We start from the raw sequence: 23,081 nt of genomic DNA, 5'->3' as shown, positions 1-23,081 counted from the left end.
CTTACAAATGGGGTAGAACATTACATATACCTCTCAACCTCTTAGCAAAAGAAACCTGGACAAAGCCTGACTTAATGGGGGGACAAAGGCCCAAAAAATAGGGACAGATTTTCTATAATGCTCTTATAAACTTAGAAAGTTGCTAGAATAACACGGTATGTATTAAAATGTATTTTCTAAAGGATATGAACTCTCTTCTGGATTTACAAAGCTCCATGCAAGAATAAGACTATTCTTGCATGGAGTGGTTCATGTCCATTTAGAATAGCAGCATGCCTTGCATATGCATGAAGGCGTGCTGCTATTTAATTTAAACAGGCACAAGCCAGGAACGAGCACAGGGGGTGTGTGTCAGCCATGCCTGCACATGTAACACCCCCTTTGCTCAGAAAGTGCTGTATGGCACTTTGTGACACAGATGAGTGTCAAGTTATATAATATAAGAGCCTGGCTTTAATATTATATAGTAAACAAGTGTCCACAGACACTGAAATGTAAGTAGCAAACATTTCAGTGTCTGTGGACACTGAAAAAAAACCCCACAAACACCTAGAAGGCAGCAGCCTTCAAGTGCACACCCCCAAATGTATGCACTCTTGCCCTACATGCATGGAAGTAGTAGGGCAAGTGGAAAACAATAACAATTTAAAAAATGTAAGTTTTTTTTCATCAAATAAATCTGAAATTTAAGTGGTGCGCAGCTTGTTTGCACGGTGTGCCGCTATGCTTAGCCTGATTGAAATCCTGAAAATGATAGACAAGTGCTACTGTGATAGAGAATGTCATTAATCTGCTGTAGTGTAGTGGTACTGCCATGGTATAGGATGTAGAACATGTTCAGCTCGAATCCCCCCTTTACCAAATTATTTAATAAACTTTAAGGAATTTGAATGATAGATGTCAATCATATGGCTCACGTATAGCACAGTAGGGGTGGGAATATGTAAAATATAAAAGTAAAAAATAATTTATAAATTTAATGAAAAAAAAATAGATTTAAGCAATGCTTTGTTGGTGTAAGCATTGCTTACCAGCTTTCAGCTCTGCTTACCTGGTGTAAGCATTGCTATGCGGATTTGCAAGGAGCTAAGCATAGTTCAGCATATTAAAACTGGCCAATCAACAAAAAGTGCAGGAAAACAGCCCTATTTAAACCACATAGGCAGGACTACAGCCATAACCATTTGGGATTGCTCACAGCAGGACCAAAATGTCTGGTGTTGGTGAAGGTGTTCACTTCCGAGTGCAACGTTGGGGCATTCAGGAGTCCAGGGTCATGGCTGGGCTCTTAGTAAAAAAACATGATGGTAGGCTGCTGCAGGGCCAGTACCAGGGCTTGCAGTACAAAGTTGAGGTCTGGGACCAGTTTGCACGTGATCTCACCAGTGCCACTGGCATACCACGGACTGGTGAGCAGGTACGTCACCACCATAATGACCTGAAGTGGAGGAGGGGTGCACTCTTGGACCAGTGGATCCAAGAACCCCAAGCACAGGATGTCTCACCTGTCTGTAAGTATGCAGCCTTATGTATCTTTAAGTATTGAAAAAGGTAAACTTGTGGCTGGGCAGGTGTGATTAATGTGTGATATCTCCCCATACAACTGCTGTGGAGAGGTCTTAGAATGTTGAGGCTCATGCCCAGTGACTGGCCCGGCTGCATTAGCAGTATGATGAGTACACAATACCCCCTACTATTAGCAGTAAGGAATCAGAATTACAGTAATGGTAGTACTGCCTGTATATATAATCGTATTGTAAATGTCCGGAATAAATGCCTGTGTCAGGTTGCCAGTGTTACAATGGAGTATTCCCAGCTGCTGTGTAATACAAATGTCAGTAGCAAACAAAGTACAATATGCAGGAAAGGAATATTAGAATATGTATGAGTGTGTCTGAGTGAACCTGCCAAGTGCCATGTCAGGGCTACTGTAACAGAAATGAAACACATTCCCCTGTGCGGATCATTCAGGAATAGTAATTGTGGATTTCTGAGTTATACAGATATGTATGTCAAAACTAATAAAGGTGATCCCAAACACTGGTGTGTGTCATCTCACTTGTACCTGAAAAATAGAAATGTGTATGTCTTGCAGAATGTATTAACTGAGGTGAACCGAGTTAGCACTGCTTGTCTGCATACTTTAGTATGAGCATGTCAAATAACTGAAAAAAGCAACAGTACATATTGCCATCAGAATGTGTTTTACTTGTCTGTCTGCCAGCAGTGTCTTGTGTTAACCTTTCAATTTCATTTGTATGTAGCTGTGAATGTACTGAAAAATGTATAAGGCTAACAGGTGCAGACTTAAAACCTACACTGTGTATTCAGGAATCTAAATTGCAGTATGTAGTTGTAAAACAGTCAAATGTGCAATCCAGCTAATGTGCACATGTTCACAAACAGTGACACCAATGTCTGTTGTGTATGCATAATTTGTACTGAAAATGGGAAACAAATAATGCAACGTGTCATAATAAAAGTACTGTGCACAAAAATATGTACAAGACAGAAATCTCACAAACAACACACAACACCTCCCCAGTAGTTCAGTCTGATAAGGGCTAGGCCTATAGTTCAATTTTGCACACACACCACGGTTCAAATCCAGGGACCACCACTAACATCTCAGTCTGGTTCTACAGTTGTAAACTGCAATCTGAATAGAAAAAGTAATGTACTGGAACACAAAACATTTTCCATACAGGGCCCACAGGTAAAGAAATCTGAATAGAAATACTAGTATGATGTGTATAACTATGAAAGGTATACAATTGCTGTGTTGATCAGCCACAGTCCTGGAAACAGATGCAAGTTAGAAATCCACACTCTGCAGTCTGGCCCAGACAAGCCCCTCAAGTGTCACACTGTCATGGATAGTTTCCCCAATTGCCAAGAAACCTGCACACAGAGAATTTCACAGTAGATGTATGTAAAAGGCACAACACACACTCCAGGGCCTGCAACTAATATGTGAATCTGAAATATGTGTAGAAACAGCAATGTAATGTGCACACAGTTCATCTGCACAGGGCCCACAGGTAAAGAAACTGGTATAGAAACAAGTCTGATGTGTATAACTAAAATAAGGGTACAGTTGCTCTGTTGATATCTACAGCTGTTGGTGTGCTGTAGCAGCCCCATGGCTCAGGTAGAGTGTAAGTGTGGTCAGAATGTAGAGTAGTGAATAGTAGTGTGTACTGACAAACATACTTGATAGCAGTTGTCAATTGAATCTGTTCCCTTCCCCTACCACTCAACTGAAACAACCATCACACTGAAACCAACATGGGTATGTTCCTAAACAAACCTCTACTGTTAGGACTGTTGTTCCGTTTGGTTTATCATTGTTTAAACTGTGTGCATACTAATATTCCCTGTTGAATAACCATTTTATTGCCTGCCTGACATACCACTAACTGGCATGCTGTTGTAGCCCTGAATGCTATTCCATAAATGCATGGGCTCTGTTTGCTATGGCACTGTTATAATTGCACTGTGTTGGGTAAATGGGAATATCCATGCATGCTATTTTGACTAATGTTGTAATGTGTTGTGCATGACTAACTATTATTCCTTGTTAATTTCCACATCATAGCACATATGGGAAGGCAGATCGCAGCAGATACACCTCCCACCCCACCTGGCTGAGGCACCGGGTCCCAGCACATCAGGGACCCATCCCAGACCTCCCTCATCTGCTAGTCCTGCACTACCCTTGGGTGGATCCACTGCAGGGGATGGGGATCGCCACCCCACTGCAAGTGGGTGTGGTGAGGATGTTGTCACCTGAGATGAGGTCTGTGGTATGGTGCACAGTGTCTTCTAGATCGAGCTGGATGACCACCTGCACCAGGTGGAGGGCAGGTTGGCACAGCTAGAGGGGCAGGCAGCCCTTCCAGCCCAGCTCCCAGCACAGCCACCTTCAGGGCTGTGAAGCAGTAGTGGTGACTGCCATTGGGTGGGGACATCAGTGCCACTACTACTATCTGGGGGGCTCATGAGCCTCAGATTCCCAACCACCCTCCCCATCAAGGTGTTTCCCCCCATGTGTAATACACCGCCCCTGTCTGCTGTCTTGTCTGTCTTGTCTGTCTGCAAATGCAACCTCTCCTACCAAACCTCCCTCACCACACTTACTTATAATCCTTCCTTAACATCCCACTCTCACCTTAAAAAAAAGGGCATCTGTCCCACAAAAAAATCACGTCCCATACATAGCTCTGCATTTCACCTACAGACATGTACCTATCACACAATCTAACCCTACCAATCATACATATTATATAGTGCCCACACACCTCCCTGTAGGGTTTGAGGCTCCAAATTCTAAATTGCCCACGTTGAAAGCAGCTGTTGCTGCCAAAGAACTGCAGAGCTATGGTCCTTTCCTACACATCCCTACCTGATTCTTCTCTTGTTTGTCTCCTTGCTTGCCCCAATTTCACCACTTTCCAATCTCCCTTTTTTCTTTTTTTTATTTGAAATTAGCTCGGGTTTAAGCATCCATAAGCGGGCGTAAGTTAAGCTCATGTAAGCATTGCTTAGCTCCGCACAAACCCACGCAAACCTGCTTACAACTGCTTTAAAGTGCCTTAATCACTTTGTCTCCAACAGCCCCTGTTCTGCCCAGCAACAAAATAATCAGCCTTTGCAAGCCTCTAACCTAGGATGTTATACACTATCTGATCTGCCTTGCAACACAATAACTAACACTTGCACGTCTCATACCCAGGGCCTTACACAACATAGCCACAACAAGTTAACAGTAATCCATCTCAGTTGTACGATATCAGGATGATATCAATGACATATCATGCAGAACAGTCTGTCTGCCATAGGGAATGTACAATGTGGAAGCAGTAAACATTCCAATGATACATACAGACACACACAGACACACACACACACACACACACACACACACACACACACACACACACACACACACACACACACACACACACACACACACACACACACACACACACATATATATTACTACTTATAGATATGTATAAGAAGCTATATATTTAGAGAGTGCACAGCATATCGAACAGCCAGTATTCCCACAGATGCCACCCTTTAAAATGGCCAGTGTTTGATTCTTTCATACAAAAGACAATTATTGCATGAAACATATATCCACAGACAAGTCAAAGGATATGACACCACACATAAGTTTTCATACATAGAAATGTTTATTTGTGTACTATTTCAGTTGCATATGCAATTTCATATAGCATTAGGTGTTTGAAATACATAATAACTGAGTAATGCAACTCTCAAACAAAACATTTGATACAGTAATCTGAAAACATAACATATGTTGGTGTCCAGGCTAAGGCCTTCAAGTAGCACAACAGTACAAAAACACTTGCCTTGAAGATAAGAATTAGTCAACACTTATTAATTACAGATGTAGTTCAGCAGCCTCCAATTATACTCTGTACTCAACCCCTAGGGGGAAAAGAATTAAGTTGTCACAATGAAAAAGTATCTGTTACATAACAATGCTTAACATAAAACATCACTATCACACTGACAAACAGAACTGTATGTAAGACAGTAAGCTGTAGCCCACCACTGTTCCCATGGTGAAATGTATAAAGATGTACAGCCATATACCTTCATGTGTCTTACCACTGATATCCCTCACATGTTGTAACAGCCTAGGTTAAAAATGGTGCATACCCCTCCCTCATAAAATGACTTACAAGGGCATATAACAGTGTTTTACATACACTGACCTCTGGACTGTACAAATTCACACATGTTTTATCCAGCTGTAGCCATCATATATATGGACCCTACCCCACAATTTGTGTGGAGTCCACAACATCAATGGAATGATAGTAGAAATGCCAGCACTAAATAATGATAGGCCACTACTTAACCTCTTACTGCATGACATATGGACAAAGCCTGGTATATAGGTGGAGGACAGAGGCTGGGACACAGGGCCATATTTGCAATATTGCTGTTATACACTGTGAAAGTTGCTGGTGTTACAGAATTGGTTGCAACATATCCTTACTCAGGAATATGAAGTCAGAAACACAAATGGATGTAGTCATGTACTGATAGCACTCAACAGAGAGAATGCCACTGATATATCAGAGACAAGATCTGTGTGGTGAACAGACAAAATATAACAGTCAATCCTCTGGCCATCATGTGGATAGGCCCACAGTTGAGAGCTATGCAGGCAGACTACATTCCATGCAAAAATAGCATGTACACACAAACCTTGTAAAACTAGCAGTATTCAATGCATATAACAACAATACTCACACTGTCCGTAGGTCTGGAACCTTATACAAATATGTAGTTGGCCTGTGTCTGCAAGTCCTGTTGTAAGAGGTATTGCTACCTGCTGTCTGTAACACTGCTGCCCACACACAAGAAGGATGTCTTCCATACAGGAAAGGTAAAGTGACAACACCCACATGATGTAGTAATTTATAGTAGTGGGTTGCCATGACAGTGGTAATTGAAAGTACTACACAGCTGGCTGCATGCAATTAGCAAATGGTGAAGACTGATTGGTGCAGAGGCCATCACCTGATCATAAGCATCACCTACAAAATCCATGCTGCAACCTATTCAAAGCAGCTCAATCCCTGCTTGAGAGAGAGAGAGAGAGAGAGAGAGAGAGAGAGAAAATAAAACTACAAAACAAACAAAAAACAAAATTATATAAAACAAGGGACACATAAAGTGTACATAGAAGAAAGGACAATACTACAACAGGTATGTGAAATATATATGCATGTAATTGAATGTAGTACTTGGTCTGTAATAATGGGTTAGATGATGCAGAAAGATTTACATGTGCCATCAAGACTTGTTGTAATGATGTCCTGCTGAACAACTGCTATGGACATAGCATCTAGCCCTGTGGGCAGTGGGCCATACCTGTCAACTGTGCAGATCAGCAATGAATGACAAGATGTAAGCCATCATAGTGTGTGTTCTGTACCTCAAGACACATATATAATTGTGGCAAACAGCTGGAGGTGGAAGTAATGAAGTTATGATAGACACATGAGTTTTAGACCCCACCACCTTCAGGACAGTCATGTTAACGTGAAATGTATCATGCACAAATGTCATAGGTTTGTAATAGGCTTACCTGCAATCTGTCCCTATATACATACTCCCCTAATGTTAGGCTGTGTCCACATGTGGCACCCTTCTGTTTTGTAGCAAGGCAGAACAGTGCATCTGTGGAGGAAGGAGATTTAGAAAGTGTGAACCTGATGTTTAAAGACACACTATATATATATATATATATATATATATATATATATATATATATATATATGTAATATATATACATGTATGTCTACAGATATACAGACACACACACACACACACACACACACACATATATATATATATATATTTATGTACGTATATATATATATATATATATATATATATATATATAGATATATAAACAAAATGTAGATACGAACACACCCAACCAAGGCAAAAATCAGGAAGGCAACAGGATAAAATAATATAAAAAATCCAAATGTTTATTAGGCCAAAAGAAACGTAAGTGTTTTCACAGCAATAAAAATCCACTTCATCAGACATATATTCAAAAATCCTTCATTCCTTATTTAAATAGTAGCTGAAACACTAAAACAATTAAAAGGTAGCCTATAGTTAAGCTAAAACAATCAATTAATCAATTAAACAAGGCTGATAATCATTCAGTTCATTTAAAAGTAGATTTCATCTCCTAGCCTAAATCCTAAACACAAAGTGTTCAGTAAAATGCATTAAAAACATAACTATCACAACCTAGCAATAAAGGCAATATATGATCTAATATTAAACAACGAAATGTCTTAACAACAGTGTATATGAATGAATGAGATAATATATCAAGATAAATATAAATGTAAATATAAATAATTCATTTCATTTTAGCCTTCTACTTTTTAGTATATGTTAAAGAAAGAGTTAAAGAAAGTGCTATCTAATTATGATTATGTACTAAGAGATACTGAACAGTTCTTAACTAGCCTTTATGACACTACAACTGGAATAGATAATTTTAGTGATATTATATTGGTTACTCTTGGTGTGGTTGCCCTATTTACGTCAATTCCAAACAATAAAGGGTTAGATATGATAAAAACCTTAATGATAGAACACAAATTGGTGGATAAAAATAAAGCAGATTTATTATGCATGCTGTTAGAAATAGTCCTTGATAATAATATTTTTCTATTTCAAAATATTTGCTATAAACAAACTACTGACGTAGCAATGGGTACCAGCTGCGCCAAAACATATGCCAACTTAGTAATGGTAGCCTGGGAGCTAGAACATCTGCTATCAACCCCCCAAATAATATATTATAAAAGGTTTGTGGATGACCTGTTTATTCTACAGCAGGGTGATGAAATGTCTTTACTACAATTTCATGAGAGAATTAATAATAGTATTAATTTTTTAAAATTTACCATAAAATATTCACGAGAAAATATAGACTACTTGGACGTCACTGTCCTTGTTAAACAAGGCACCTGTAGCACTATGGTTTACAGGAAACCCTGTTATAAACCATCTTATTTACACAGGGACAGCATGCATAATCCTAGAGTCTTTCATAATATTGTGAAAGGGCAAGCAATGCGATTGTGTTGTAACCAGGATATATATGATAAAGAATTAATTAAATTGAAGACAAATTTTGTTAGAAGAGGCTATGATGAATTTAAAATTAATAGAATTTATAAGCAAGTGGACTTACAAAGAGGAGGTCAAGCGAAACCTTATTTTTCATATAGACCAAGAGATTTTCAGAATAAAAGTTCTAAAATAGTACCTAGCAAATTACCCATTGTTATACCTTACGCCATGAATGTGAATGAAATAGAACAGATTATAGCTCAAAATTGGCATATTCTGTTAACAGATGACCTTACTGCAAGTATAGTGGGCAGAAGGCCGACTTATGTCTATAAGAATAAAAAATGTTTAAAACAACATTTATGTTATCCCACTACTCTGACAGAAAGTAAAGATGTGATGTGGTTAGGTACAAGAAAATGTGGTAAATGTGCATAATGTCAATACATTGATGAATCGCGATATTTTAGGCACCCTGACACTGGTTATTTATGGAAGCTAAGAAACTCTAGTACTTGTACATCAAAAAATTTAGTATATATAGCTACCTGCATGGAATGTTATTCATTCTATGTAGGTAAGATATCGCTCCTTCGTGAAGTGAGCAATTAGGGATCATATGTATTGTACATCTAAGGGATTCATTTACAGTGCCCTAGCAAAACATACTTTATATCTAGGAGAAAAATATCAGTTTCGCTTTCAGGTACTGCAACTACAAGAAATAAGCGAAAGAATGGATGACTTAGTTAATAACACAGAAACTTTAGAGAGTAAATGGATTTTAAAGCTAGGTGCACATAGGGGGCGTGGTCTTAATGACACAGTCCCTTTAAAACCTATACTAAAAAGTAGAAAGCTAAAATGAAATGAATTATTTATATTTACATTTATATTTATATTGATATATTATCTCATTCATTCATATACACTGTTGTTAAGACATTTCATTGTTTAATATTAGATCATATATTGCCTTTATTGCTAGGTTGTGATAGTTATGTTTTTAATGTAGTTCATTGAGCACTTTATAGGTTCATAGGTTCATAGGTTCATACTAGGCTATCTGCCCGAGGGCATTTATAAGCCTAGCCCATTGTTTTGTGGCTTACGCCACCCCTTTAGTATGGGGAACTATACCCATTATTTTGCTGTGCCTCTGTCGAGCAGTGACACTGAGGTAATTCCTGGGGTATATCTGCGATCTCCCATCCATTGGTCAAGATTTCTCTTGAACAAGGCCAGCGAGGTGCTCTGCCTCACATGTACCGGGATTTTGTTCCACAGCATAGGAGTCTTTGGGTGATGAATCTATCTCTCCAGCACGTCCTATTAATAGCCGTGTCGAGGTTTAAGTCTCCGCCCTTGTGGCTCTGATGGATCTAGATTTTTGAGGTGAAGCATATTCATCAAATCTGGGTTTGACATGGCCTTGTATGTTAGGCAAAGGTCACCTCTGAGCAAGCTGGCGACTGAATAGAGCTGGAGTTCTTTCAGTCGGGCAGCATAAGACAGATTTTGAGACCCTTTATCCTTTTGGTGAGGAACTTTTGTGGCCTCTCCAGCTGCTGCAAGTGTCGGGTCAGATACATTCGAATGGGGCATTGTACTCAATCATTGGTCTGATGAGTGATGTAAAGGGAGACTATGACCTCCCTTGATCTAGATGAGAATCCCTTCATGATAAGGTGGGCAATGTAGAAGGACTTCCTAACTACTTTAGCTACATGGGTGTCGAATGACAGACTACTATCAACCTGGGTCCCCAGGTCCCTGATAACTTCTTCTGTGCTCAGTGGATTGCCACCTATTTGGTAGCTAGGGTAACCTTGTTTTTCCCGAAGGGTATGACTATGCATTTTTGGCATTTAACTTTAGGCCGTGGCTCTGGCACCAGTTATCCGTTTCTGTGAGACCCTTCTGAAGGATATCTGTGTCAGATGTGTTTCTACTATGGCCCAGTTTGCAGTCATCTGCAAACTTTGTCAGCCATAACCCTCCTGTGTTTGCTTGTACTTGGAAAAGTAGATGCCAAACAAGAGTGGGCCCAGGACTGAGCCCTGTGGGACACCACTTGTGACAGGCTTTGAGTCTGACATGGCCAGCAACTCTGACCCTGTGGGTTCTGTCACTCAGCCAGTTTGCAACCCATCTTGTGATGTATGGGTTAACATTTAAGCTGATGAGTTTTTCAATGATACCGAGTGGGGTATTGTATCGAAGGCCTTAGCCAGATCGAGGTAGGCTGTATGGACTGCCTTTCCCTCATCAATGGCTTTGGTGACTGTTTGAAAAAGTCAACCAAGTTTAAAAGGCATGATCTGCCTTTGACAAAGCCAAACTGGGTTGGATCCAAAGTCTGCAAATTCTATGTCTTTATTTATGAGGTCCATTATGATCCTCTCCATGGCTTTGCAGATAAGGCTTGTCAAGCTAATGGGCGGTAATTTCCAGGGTCTGTGGAGGCACCGCCTTTGTGAAGTGGGACCACAGTTGCAGTGCGCCACCCCTGGGTGCGTATCCAGAGGTAAGACTTTGATTAAACAGCTGTCCTAGCTGTGGCTTTAATTCCTCATTGGGTTCCTGGAGCACACCGCCGGCGCCACCATCGGGTCCCATGGACGCTGTGTTTTGCTTTGGAGAGCAGTTCTCACTTGGGCGCTGGAGATGTTTGGGGGCTGCACTCATTTGGTATAGATATCTCTCCTTTTGGGGGAGGGGAGAAGTTTGCACTGAACCTGTCAGCCAGTATGTTGGCAATGTCTGTAGGATCAGTAATCTTCACATCATTTTGAACTAGTTCTGAGCATATCTGGGAGTTTCCTCCTAGGTTTCTAACATAGCTAAAGAAGGCCTTATGATTGTCTTTTGAGTCTTTAGCTATTTTCTCTCGAAATTTGCTTTGGATGATTTTATGAGAGCTCTTAGTTTTTACTCATAGTGATCAAGGGTGTCTTACCTTTTAAGGATTTTGCTCTATCTTGTAGTAGCTTCCTCCTTTTGTTGTAGAGTTTGTTTATGGCTGGGGTCCACCAGACTGGGCGCTTGCCTTTGGTACAAAGAGTCTTTGTTTTGCTTGGGATTGCCTTATCCATGCAGTCCTGCAGGTGCTGGTAGAAGGCGTTTGTAAGTGATTCAGCGGCTTGAGTATTGTTTTCTGCCGGCTCGGGGGCCTGAAAGGAGACCACACTAGTCTTGAGAAGTGTGAAGTCGGCTTTTGAGAAGTTCTTTACTGTGGTCTTTTTTATTTCAGGTGGGGGTGGGATGAGGACCTCCAGCGAGATTAGTTTGTGATCTGATCTCACCAGTGAGGGGTATACTTCTGGTGTTGAACATTGTGCTCCCATGTTCGTGATGATGAGATCAAGTATGTTATCTCCTCTTGTGGGGATGGTGACTAGTTGTTCCATGGCATTTGAGTTTATGAATTCCAGGAACTTTTGGGCTAGGGTGTTTGGGCTTGAGTAGTGTTCCCAGTCTATATTAGGGTAATTGAAGTCACCTAGTATGATGGTGTTTGGTGATACATTTATCCCTCTAGTGTTTTCAGGAAGGCCATGTGAGTTTCCTGAGTTTGTGAGGGTGGCCTGTAACATGCTACAATTTGCAGAGCAGTCTTGCCTATGGTTAATTGCACCTGGATGGTCTCCGATGCATCGTGCGTTGCCACCAGTCTTGAGGTGTGGGTGTCCTTGATGAATATGGATACCCCCCCCTCCTTTCTTGGTATTGTCCGGATTTTGGGGCGGAGCATGATATGAGGTAAAACCTGATAGCACTGGGGTGCTCTCAGGAGCCTTGAACCAGGTTTCTGTCACAGCACAGACATCGATGTTCTCCATACTGAGAAGGGCCTCGAGTGCGTGCATTTTGAGATTTAGACTTCTGGCATTGAGCAGCATTACCCTTAGTTTTTTCCTTTTTGTGTTCTAGGGTGGTAGGTTTAGAATTTGAGCCTTGCCTAAAAAGGCACTATGGGGTGGCAAGAGCCTTTGCCAATATCCGGAATCCCAGGGGTGACAGGTGCAAGCCGTCCCTTGCGAAGCAGCGTGGCTTGTCCAGCATGTCATCCCAGGCAGACAGATACTGGATCCCCTTTGAATGACACCAGTGTTTAAGCCAATTGTTAAAGCTGATCATCTTATCTCTGTATTGTGGCATCATTCTTGGTGAAGGTAGGATACTGCTCAAGGTCAGGGTCATACCTGCCTGGGCTACATAATCAGAGAGCTCCTCAATGTCTCTTTTCATGTAGTCCAAGGAGGTGCGTCTCAGGTCGTTTACACCAGCGTGGACAATGACTGAGTCATATTTGTACCTGCTGTTGAGAGACCTGAGTGCTTGCGTTATGTGGATTCTAGCGCCGACAGGCAGCTTACTGTGACCTTCTCCTTACTCAGTCTGGTGGCGGGACATCAGTGTGTCTGACTATGGAGTCACCAATGACTAGTGTGTCTGGCATTGTGTTTGGCCTTAAGGGCTGTGACTGTTTGACACTCTGACTGTGAGGTCTATGTGTTGCGGGTGTTGTGTTCTGAGGTGGTGGTTGTTTGGGTGTCTGCTTTGGTGGCCTCTGCTGTTTTGGTAGATTTTTGATCAGAGCCTCAGTATGTCTTTGTGTGTTTATGTGTATGATTTGAGGTTGTAATGGTACTATGTGAGACTGGGTCTATAGTGTGTGTGGTAACCTTCTCCTCCTGACTGGTCTTGCCAGTCCTATGTTGAGAGCTCAGCCTCCAGTTTGGCCGTATAGTTGCATCTCTCGCATGTATTTGTGTTTTGTGGGAGGAGGAAAGGGTTGTCTGTGTACATGAGGCAATTGAAACATTGCCTCAATATTCCCAGGTTCACCAGCTGAGCAGGAGAGGACACTAGCAACTGATCCCTCGACATGCTAGAAGGGTAGGTAGGCGAAAAACTTTAAAAAGATTCGGGGGCGTGGGTGACCGAGAAATGGGGGGTTGCCTTTTTGGGGAACTATCTATGACAAGAGTGCCGTATCAAGGTAATAAGTACTGTAGGAGCAAGTGCTAGGTTTAATAGATAGAGAATAGTCTACTTGGAGTCAAGTAGAGTTGATCTTTTAGTTATAGGATCGCTGATTTGATCAGTAGTATAGCTCGAGGAAGGTAGTTTTAAGGAAAATTTGAAGAGTGGACTTTAGCTAGCCCGGATAGTTTAAACCTGCTTAATCGGCACTGCCCTCGTGTGCAACAGTGGCAGCTCCACGCCAAATCGCTCTAAATCACGCTAGCAGCGTTTAGCGTTTTATACCAGGGGCTGGAAAAAGCTAGAAACTGGCCCAAAACGACCAATAAACTACTAGTTACTGGCTGAAACCTCACAAAACTGGACAAAAGGCAGCTCAATGCTTCCCACTCCCACTGGTAAGCAAGGTAGCTTCCCTTCCCCCAATTAAGGCAAGGAAACAGTACACAGGAACTACAACCAAAGCCCAGGAATCAGCAACTCTGAAACTGGACTAAACTAGTAAAGCAGGAAAGCAAGGTAGCTTCCTTCCCCAAATAAGGCAAGGAAACAGTACACAGGAACTACAACCAAAGCCCAGGAATCAGCAACTCTGAAACTGGACTAAACTAGTAAAGCAGGAAAAACAAGAGATATTTTTTTTCTTTTTTTTTTTTTCACAAAACAGGCAGAAACAGGTACAGCAAACACTTATAAATGCTATGAATCAGCTACTACAGCTTACACAGAAGAATTTTCTACAAATACAGTCAAATAGTAACAAACAAGGATTCCAAGTGCAATATTAAGTTAAATGCAGTAAAAACAGCTTCAATGTAACAGAAAGGCAGGCGAAATACAGTTGCTAGGTATTCAGATGTGGAAAGCAACAAAAAATATACTTAGTATCAAGAAAAGTCGCTTACTCAGCTCTCTGCAGCCTGGATTACTCTGCGGGCCACGTGGAGTCTGTGCTGAGTAGGTACAAGCTGAAAGTTTTATACCGGGGGCTGGAAAAAGCTAGAAACTGGCCCAAAACGACCAATAAACTACTAGTTACTGGCTGAAACCTCCCAAAACTGGACAAAAGGCAGCTCAATGCTTCCCACTCCCACTGGTAAGCAAGGTAGCTTCCCTTCCCCCAAATAAGGCAAGGAAACAGTACACAGGAACTACAACCAAAGCCCAGGAATCAGCAACTCTGAAACTGGACTAAACTAGTAAAGCAGGAAAAACAAGAGATATTTTTTTCTTTTTTTTTTTCTTTGTGTTTAGGATTTAGGCTAGCAGATGAAATCTACTTTTAAATTAACTGAATGATTATCAGCCTTGTTTAATTGATTAATTGATTGTTTTAGCTTAACTATAGGCTACCTTTTAATTGTTTTAGTGTTTCAGTTACTATTTAAATAAGGAATGAAGGATTTTTGAATATACGTCTGATGAAGCGGATTTTTATTGCCGTGAAAGTGCTTACGTTTCTTTTGGCCTAATAAACATTTGGATTTTTTATATTATTTTATCCTGTTGCCTTCCTGATTTTTGCCTTGGTTGGGTGTGTTCGTATCTACATTTGGATTCACTTGTGTTGAAGTTTTGGTGGTGGTTTTTTCTTGGATCATATATTAAAAAAAAAAAAAAAAATATATATATATATATATATATATATATATATATATATATATATACATATACGTGTAAGTCTACATATATACAAACACACAAGCATACACACACACACACACACACACACACACACACACACACACACACACACACACACACACACCCAGATATATATATATATATGGTTCCCTATCAGAAGCCTGAAACACTATAAGCCGGAAAATCAAAATCCTGAAACCAAAAGCCTGAAAATTCAAAATCCCGAAAACCCAAAATCCTGAAACTCAAAATCCTGAAAACACAAAATGGACATACTGACGTCATTGTGGCTTTGCTATTGTTAGCCCTGTGGTGTTAGGTCATGCATTGGGTTCAGGTAAGTGTGTGGTTGGTTTTCTGTTAGGGTTAGGGGCGGTTTAAGTGAGTTAGGGTTAGGGCGCAGGTTAGGCATGTATGCAATAGTGACAAATATTGGGGTTAGGGTGGTTTAAGTGAGTTAGGGTTAGGGCGCTGGTCAGGTGAGTGTGCGATAGTGACGGACCTTAGGGTTAGGGTTAGGGTCAGGGTCAGTTGGTAGATATTAGTGCCTTTATAGTGACATATTAGCATTATTTGTGTTTTCAGGATTTTGAGTTTCAGGATTTTGGGTTTTCGGGATTTTGAATTTTCAGGCTTTTGGTTTCAGGATTTTGATTTTCAGGCTTATAGTGTTTCAGGCTTCTGATAGGGAACTATATATATATATATATATATATGTGTGTGTGTGTGTGTGTGTGTGTGTGTGTGTGTGTGTGTATATATATATATATATATATATATATATATATATATATATATATATATATATAATATCTGTATATATAAATACATTTCCCCTGCTGTTGAATGACTGTGCTGCACGATATGTTTGAGAAAACATCACACAGATATATATGTATATATATATATATATATATATATATATATATATATATATATATACAGTTGTAAGCAGGTGCGAAATGGACAGTTATGTCTGTTGTGAAATCCATGTTGGGAACATATTGCCCTTGTTTGTGAAGGTGAGATTGGTATGTTAGGGAAGGATAGTAGGTATATTTGGGGAGGTAGGTTGGGTTGGAAGACAGACAAGACAGCATACAGGGGCGGTATATGACACATGTGGTGGGTAAACACCTTGGATGGGGAGTGGTGTTTGGAAAGTGGAAGCCCTTGAGCCCCCAAATGGAAACAGCGGGACCAAGGTCCCCACCCATAGGTAGTCACAACTGCATCTTCATAGCCCTGAAAGTGCTTGAGCTGGGTGCTGAGCAGGAGGAGCATGCAGACCCTGTTATTGTGTACTAAGTGCCTCAAGGTGGTGTAGCATATCCCCCAAGTCTCTGTGGAGCTCTCTATGCACCGGACCCTGGACCTGACTTCAGGTGACAGGATCTTGTCAGTGTGTGCTCTCAGGTGGGAACAAACACCATCCCCTGAGGTGGTTCCACCTGAAGGTAGTGCAGGACCAGCAGATGATGAGGTCCCAGGGTGGGTCCCAGATGTGCTGTGGCCTGGTAACATGGCCAGATGATGTGGGAGACGTGGTTCTGCTGGGAACATACTTCCCAAACATGCTATTGTGTCACAGTTACAGAACAAATGTGGGTTGTAATAGTCCACACAATCCAGGATTACTTCTAACAGCATGCATAGATATCCCCATTAACACAAAACACCAGATTTGGATCAGTCACATAGCAAACAGAATGCATGCATATATGGAACCATAGTGGCCTTTACAATGGCATACAGGTGACATTGTTAGCAACAGACCACCAATGATAGTGTTTCAACATGAAACATGACTAGAAACACATTGCACTATTTGTCGTACAATACGATATATGTCCCAACAGTAGGTTTGCTGTAAACATACCCATTGAGCTGTGTGTTCAGATTATTGTTACAGATATGGTGGGGGGGACAGAGATTTCAATTAACAACTATTATATCCTTACAGTGTGAGGTCCTCAAACCTTTTTTCCTTTTTATGTCTTTCAGGCATCATGTCTAGAGAGCAGCTGCCAGTTTATTCCCCCCAGGAAAATGATATGATTATCAACTACCTGGTGTAGCACCACCACACCTTCTTTGGCTGTACAGCCCATGATCTGCAGGAGAGGACTGCCCTGTGCAACAAGCTCGTCCACAGGGTAAACGATGTCAGCCTGCATAGCCACAGTTATGAGCAGGTCTGACATCAGTACACTGACCTCATCTGCCACGCCCGTCAGTGTGCTGCTGCAGTTAGGAGGGACCAGCTAGCCACAGGGGGGGCCATGCCATCCAGGCCCCCCTGACACATGCTGAGGAGCTCCTCACCAGCCTCGGGTCACCTGCCCACCAGCAAAGCCAAGACCCAGCTGAAAGCATTGTGAAGGTGGGTGCTACCCACACAATGAGTGAGGAGCATGCAAGTAAGGCCACAGGGGCACATCAGTAGACTACTGCTGCTTATCCATCTGCATCTGTAAAGTTTAATCATGCACATGTGAGATAAAATATATATAGTCTGTTGCTGCAGTGTAGTAATGAATAGATGTGCATAATCTGTAATACTGTGGATTTGTTGATTTACTGAAATGCTGCTCCCACCCTGTACTAATGCCACAGGTTCGGCTACTGACATCACATCTCTCACACAACTATGTAGTTTCCTCGGGTATACCTCTGGGGCAGCAGCCTGTAGCTGGTGAGTATGGTGCTGTTTGTTCAGGTTCGCCAATACACCGGCCATGTTATGTCCATGGTATTTGCCATGCACACATTTAACTCACCTACCCATAATGCATGCTATACATGTTAACTTATTGTAGCTGTTAACTGCACTGCATCACAGTGGTCACCATAGTGGCATATCTGAAGGGTATATAAGATTCCTGCAATATAACTAACAACCTGTCATTGCAAGTTGTGTGCACAGAGATGAACATAATGGTGGGACAAATGGCCTACAGCAGTAACATGTCTGAAACATCACCCTTATACAGTGCTACAACAGTGTATATACCACTATTACAATGGCAACTGTTGCAGATCTACACAGCAGCATATCACAGTACCACATTCCACAACCCTTACAACCTGTAATGTGGTCCTAACATGAGCAAATATGGGGAATACATACCTTAACAAACACTGGAAGCATATGTGTGCACACACTCCAAATAACATATTGTGGAAGCAGCTTTTGAGGTACTGACAGCATTCACTCTTCATGAGTATGCACCTTCCATCAAGTACAGGTCCTCAATGTCACACCAAGAAATGGTCTATGTCCAAGACGTATGTCCATCACATTTGTCCTCTCATCTGCAACAGAGGCAGCCATGGCTTGCATGCATTTGCAAGCCATGGAATGGATCCCATACCCAATAGGTAGCAAGCAGGAGTGGGACATGTAGCCTTACCTCACCATTGCATATACTATAGCACACAGTGTAGACAGTCATGTATGTGACAAGGAAGTATGGGACAACATTAATGTAGAAAATAAACAGATGGCCATCCAAGACAGATGATGACATGTTGCAAACTCATCGTGGAAGTTGCCTAGAAATATGCCGCAACACTGAGAGAGTTGCAGGAATGTCTAGCATGTACTGGCTGTGCAGTACCTGTGTAGACAATGTCCTGGACTCTGCATATGTGTGGCCTATGGGTTAGGGAAACCAGATGGGAAAGATGTTCTACAGGAAACATCACCCAGGGCTCTCTACAGGTAGCATATGCATAACATCAAAAGACCCCCAAAAGCATGTGTTGCAATGTGTAATGGTGTACCAAGACCAAGTTCGAAACCTACAGACAGTACCAATTAAGATACATGTGCTGCACAAGCAATTCCTCACTCCACCTCAGGCCCACCATCCCCATCTGTACTTTGCTGGTGCCAGTGTACACCTGTATGTTTGCTGTTCATTAGCAGGGACTAGGCCAGTACACATGGTGTTCTGAATTTGCAACACTGCAAAATGACTCTCATGTGTGGCCCATAGTTGTCAAGCATCTGCAAAAAGGCTGAGGATGGGGAGGAGTGTCAATCTGAAACACAACAGTGAACTAAAGCAGACATCCAAAGCTCGCTAAGAATGACTGTATCTGCACACAGTCAAGGTCATGAATTGTGGCAGACATAACCCTGACTCCACAGCAATTGTGAAGGCACTGAGTGACCTCGAAGGGCTGTGCACAAGTTGACCTTGCAATCTTGCAGAGTTGGGGGACATTTGTAGGGCAGCGTGACCAAATACTGGCAAGTGCAGATGGGCCATGCTAGTATACCCCCTTCCAGGAATAGTGACTGTTGTAGTACACTTAACAGTTGATGCAACAAAACATCATGTTAAGGGTGTGCACACCTATGCACCCAGATATTGTATGCATCTCAATGAGCATCTGCACAACTAACACATTTGTTTGATACTGCAATTGATTGCACAGGTCATATGTCACATATCAGGTTTGTGTAATGTTAACATATGCAGTACTGTGGCCCCATGGCATATCAGGGAAGAGGGTGCCATGTCAATAAATGTGTGCACACTCCTCATAGCCACAGCAAGCTTTGATGGTTGTCAGTGTAATTGTATTTTATTGATCATACATGCACCACTGATGATGAGATCTGCAAATCAGACATCAGGCATTCACTATTGACATCTGTCCACATATCATCCCAGGTATGTGTCAGACAAACACATAGGAGCTGTGAGCAGCACAGCAAGCATAACTGACATACATATACACATTCAGCAATGGCGTGTACACCTGTAAGGTATGGTGCACAGTACATGCCAGGGTGCTGAACAGGTGCATAGCAATACTGTGTACATAGGTGCAGTGTGTTCCAGGGGAAGGGGCATGACTTACTATCACAACTCATGCATCACAGAGATGTATAATGTTGGTAACAGGAATTGACTATAGCTGCAGTGCATGCTGTTGAGTGCCATATGTCATGCATGTTGACAGATGGGTAATGAGAGGTCTGTGTATAATATCTTTGTGCAACCTCACCTGTAAGTGTGTGTGTGTGTGTGTGTGTGTGTGTGTGTGTGTGTGTGTGTGTGCGTGTGTGCGTGTGTGCGTGTGTGTGTGTGTGTGTACAGGTAAGCAATGACATACAGGTCTTAAAGTGCTTTTCTTGTTTTTCCCTCACAGGTGGCAAGGTGGGTCAGGGTCCCTCCTGCAGGCAAACTGATGTTAGTGTCCATACAGACTCTGACAATGATGGAAGGTGTGGTGAGGCACAGGCAGGGTTGTCAGGGACTGAAGCTGTGCCATCATTTGACATTCCACTGTTATCCACCCCTTCCCCACACACAGTCACATTGCCTATACATACCCCATCACCAGTGGCCATAGAGGAGGGACAGTTGGCGAGTGGTAGCATGGGACAGGACAGTATGGTGACAATGGCAAGCGTGTCTGGACACAGCAGCCATAGCCAGATGCTTGGCAAGGTACCACAGAGGCAGATGTACACAGGTACTCATAGGAGGGCTACTGGTCATCATGCCCCTGGCAGAAGTGCCACAGTTGGTGTCACCAGGCGCATGTTTCAGGCCATCATGGAGGCGCAGGCACATATGGAAAGTTATACCAGACAGGGTCTGAGGCTCCAGGTGGCTACTCATTCTGCTGTTATTGACAACATCCGTGATCTTGCAGGTGCCCAGCATTATTTTGCAGAGGCCATGGATAGATGGTTGGGAGAGATGGTGGGAATACTCGACCATGCAATGGCTGTGCTTGAGCAAATCGTGGGAGTAGTGCAACATCCACATGGACATAAGTCAGCAAAGGTGGAGGTCGACATGGACATGCAAGAAGTCAGTGCCGCTCTGGCAGTGGCAGTACCAGCACTGCAGGGGGGGGGGTTGCTGTCCACACCACAATATAACAGGCCATGTACATGTGGCCCTGGCCAGTCCCAAGAGGGATCTGGATCCAGTGGACATATGTCATCATTAGTGGAGAGTACCATATCTTGGCTTGTGCCTGATAGTGCCCGTGGAACCCCTGGCAAGCACAGTTCTCATGTCCGTGGATAGAGATGATGACCTGCACATCCTGCCAGGTATGGTCTGCAGCTGTCCAACAAACCCCTGTATAGGGCAGCTACATGGCAGAACTGTGTGCATGCATACACACACACTTCACCAGCACAGCCAAGACAACCCCATACCTACACACACCACATTTGCACAGTCCCATTAATAATGAAACCCCCTAACACACACACACATGATGTCAACCAAATGGCTCAGCCTAGGTCTCTGGCAAACCCACAACACACCCTGTGCATATGATGATACCTGTGCCACATTAACATCGATGCAGGGACAGGCTAATATGGTTCTGCCGCAAAGGGTGACTGTACTAAGGTGTACCAATGTAATGTTGTGCAACATGTTTTCAGCACTAAAGTTTAATGCTTACATGTCAAGATGTGTAGCTGTTCAGTCATGGTGCATTATAGCTGTTATTAACACTGAGTGATTGTGGTTTCCATAATGTATTCCGTTTGTGTTGCAGGTGTCTATGTGTCAGCAGGATGTTGGTCTGCTGTTGTTTCCTACAAGAGGTTTGGCACTGTGGTGACATCTTGACAGTACTGTATTCTGGGTACAGCTGAACACAAGTCACAGGTCTGTATAACAGTTACTGCATGTGCCACATGCCTGATAGGTCTGAGGGATGTATACAGGTGAGTACATGGTGGCTGATGTTAGCAGCCCATCTACAGTAGACGATGGTAAGAGTACTGGGTGGTACGGGGGGGGTTGCTGTCCACACCACAATATGTTTGTGTATAGCACACACACACAGAGGCTTAGGCGTTGATGCAATACACAGATAATACTATACACATGGATGTATGTACTTTTGCAGGGAACCCATTTTAGCCTATGTAATTCCACCAAGACAGAATAGGCACAACATCACATTGGGAAATAATCAGTCTGCTAGTTTAATGTCATTGACGATGGTACTGGCAGGGTATATGTCCCCTTGTAGTGCAATCCTCAACTTGGTAAACATAGGTGTGTTGGTGTGGGTGGCACAGTCCTACCCTTTGGAGGGTGCGGGGTGGTGTAGAACCCCAGATAGTGTGATTGACAACTACTTAACCTGTTAACATAAACTGTACAGTATTACAGTCAACTAAGTGGGGGGATATACACAACAATAACCACAGTGATGGTGGCTGTGTCCACAAGATCCACACCCAGCTATATATATACCAATCCCAGTAGTGCTGTACAGCTATACAGTGGGGAAGTGGGCATTTACACATCTACTACTAGTTTTCATGGAATCAATTTCCACAAGATGATACCTGTGAATTGTTAGCATTTGCCAGTCAGTTCTCAGACAGATGACCTCCTAGGACATGTATTTTCTGCAAACTGAAGTAGATCCCTTCACATACACACACTCTTACTTGGCAACACTGAGAGTAGAACCCCTACATATGTACTTATTGCTACTAATGTGTGTGGCCTTAATTGCACACACCACACAGCTATTAGGATGAGGTGTGTCCGAGGTTACTTGTTAAGTGAAGAACATCACCATGCCTTGTGCAGTATGGTAATGGGGGATGTACTGGTTGTTTATGAACAATACATAGTGTGACATACTGTCATATACACATTGACAAACACATACCAGTCATACACACATCTGAGAGACCTGGGTTTATCAGTGCTAACTACCTTGTCAGTGTGTCTATTCTGCTACAGATAAGTTGCACACAGCACATGCATCATTGGGCTGGATAGTGT

The sequence above is a fragment of the Protopterus annectens genome, chromosome 3.part1, assembly GCF_019279795.1.
Source record: "Protopterus annectens isolate FY-2018-M chromosome 3.part1, PAN1.0, whole genome shotgun sequence".
Classification (NCBI taxonomy): Eukaryota; Metazoa; Chordata; order Ceratodontiformes; family Protopteridae; genus Protopterus; species Protopterus annectens.
The sequence above is the reverse complement of the archived record's forward strand: the minus strand, read 5'-3'. Positions refer to the sequence as shown.